Genomic DNA, 2,747 nt, shown 5'->3' on the forward strand with positions numbered 1-2,747 from the left:
GAGAATATATATAAGATATGCAATAAGCCCAAAATGACGCAAAACCTTCCCCTACATCATATGGCTCGTCGCACCAGGTCTATCAATGTATGAGTTTTAAAATTCAAATTAGGTTTATATTTTGGATTTCTCTTAAGAGGAGCACCACTCCATTAATATTTGCTTAATACTAAGCAAAGCAAATAGTCTAAAAGTATCAAATTTGTCATAGATTGTGTAAGCTCCATCAGCCGCTTTTTCAGGAATCATTGGCATACGCTTTGAGAGGAGAACCTCTCTCGCGCCTCTCGAATCTTCTTCCTCTTCGCCGGCCGAAGCGCTTGAAACTCTTTCGGCTTAGATTTCGCAACAAGTTGATTTTTAAATGGCAGTTGATACATCCGCTATGTTTTAATTAAAATTTATCATTAAGAGAAATCAAATTTTATCTATAAAAGCTTTCTAATAGCTAATATAACTGATATATTATGCACTTTTAATTAGTAGCATTGCTTATATATCATATCTTTATATTAAAAAGTTTCATCTAGATGTTCTATTAAAAATAATTATTTTCCATGCTCCAACTTTCTTAAGCTCGAAGAGCATTACGTTATAAAAAATACTCCCTCAGCTGTGATGAAGGCGGACTCTTCAGCATCCGTCGGTTGTATCATGATCTGGTGATAGCCGGAGAAAGAATCCAATAAGCTCATCACCAAATTTCCCACAGTTGCATCCACTGAGGTGTTGAACCTCAACAGCGAGTAGTAATCCTCTACTTCCCGTTGACTTTCTGGACCATGACAACCTTTGAGAGCCAAGAGGGTTATTGTACTTCTCGGATGTACCCCACCTCTTGCAGTTTCAGAATCTCCAGCCTGATGGTTCCAGTTAGCATGGTCACTGAGTTCCTCGCCTTCTGCATGATTCGTCTAACTATAGGGCTCATGTTCAACCAATGACAAGTCGCATCAGCTGGTATCCCAAGCATCTCCACAGCGGACAAAATAAAGACATCGTGGTAGTTTCAAAATGTTTGAATTAGCAGTTCTCTGTGTCCTACATCAAGACTTTCACTGATTAGAAAAGATTTTTCAGGTTTGTCCTTGCTGACGAAGATCCCTTGGGTGGCCTCACGGTGATCTCGAGAGCGCCCTCCTTCCAAATCTACAAGTCGAGCGGCTCCTGCTCCACGCTCCCAGCCACTCAGAGGTAGCAGACTCAACACTGCTACAGATCTCCCATGATAGAGATTATTTTTCTGTCTCCTCAGAACTTTATCACAACATGTTAAGTGGACGCCACGGCTTCGAAGCAGTTTAGCAGCAGATGGCCAAAAATAGCGTTGTATTTTGGGGTGAATCCACTATCAAGAAATCCTCTATCACCATCAATTGTTTCTCTCCTTCACCCCAGGTGACTGTCAATGGCATTACGTCAAACGTCTCATTCTTTCACCTAAAAAAACCAAAAAGTGGGTGGTCAGCCGATGCTACCAATCAGTCGGCTTGAAGGTTAAGTTTATCGAACACTGATTTGAACAAAATGTTCACGGAGCTGCCAGTGTTGATGAGAATGCTTCCAACTTGAAAATTAATGATTACCCCTGTAATGATTGTGGCTTCATCTTAGAAGTTTTCTCGTTGGGGAAGATTGTCATCTATGAACGTGATAGGAGGACAGTCTCCCCTCCTCTGCATGGATGGAAGGTTGCACAACTCGCCTATCCTGGTTGTCTTCTGGGAGCTTTGCCAAGGGGCATATGTTCCTCGAAGGATAGTCAGGACTATCCCGACAACATGGGGGACGTTCGTCCGGACAGGCCTGAGCAGGGCCATTATTTTTGGCGTCACCTCCTGTGGCTGGTTTTGCTCTTATGGGGCCTAATTTTCTATCAGGGCTATCACACCCTTGAAACTTCAACTATTTAGCCTGACACATGCTCCAAGATCTGAGTTCTCATCTTCTGCATTCCTTTCTGCATATGTTCCTAAATGTCATCTCGTAGAGGATTCATGTTGGCTGCTACTCTTTCGTCACTCTCTTCTCTTTGTAATTAATGTGATCCACTTCTTGCTGACTACATGACTTCAAGCTCACCGCATGTTTAGAATGTCAAATCTAAATCTATCTAGGAGACACACACAAAGAATGAAGAGATGAAGGACGAGAGAGAGCGAGAGAGGAAAGCAAAGCACAGTAATGAACAATAAATTTGAATCACTTTTATTTATAGGAACGGGTCTTTGTACAATTACATGTTGTACCCCTAAAGTACATAGGTATGACGGGTATCTTAGTCTGTACATAAATATAACCCGTAGTTCCCATGGATGTCGTCAGGTAGTTTTTATGTCGAGAGACTATATGCTAATGATTAACATCTTCCACTCTGGAACTGGGAGATTTGTTTTTACTCTTTCGGTCTATCCAGGTTGGAAGGAAACTTGTTCATCCCAGTGGATTTGGTCTGATGGACTCTTCAGCGGTGGTCTGCCCCTTATCCTCCAGAGGCGCACCATCTTTTTAGTATGTGTGGGTTGGCCGACCGATCATGGGGTCTTGGGACGTCCATAGATGGCCCCACTGGGTCACATCTTTTCTGATGTTATCCACGAGATGTATCTGTAATTCACGTCTAATATTTTTCTATCCTATGTGGTCAACTATGATCTATGTGTTTCGCAACACGTGCAACTTCATACTGCGACCCCTGTGGCCTACGAATGTTGTCACAACTCATTTCTACAGCCTATGTGACTAAC

This window comes from Phalaenopsis equestris, unplaced genomic scaffold (genome assembly GCF_001263595.1).
Source record: "Phalaenopsis equestris unplaced genomic scaffold, ASM126359v1 Scaffold000107, whole genome shotgun sequence".
NCBI lineage: Eukaryota > Viridiplantae > Streptophyta > Magnoliopsida > Asparagales > Orchidaceae > Phalaenopsis > Phalaenopsis equestris.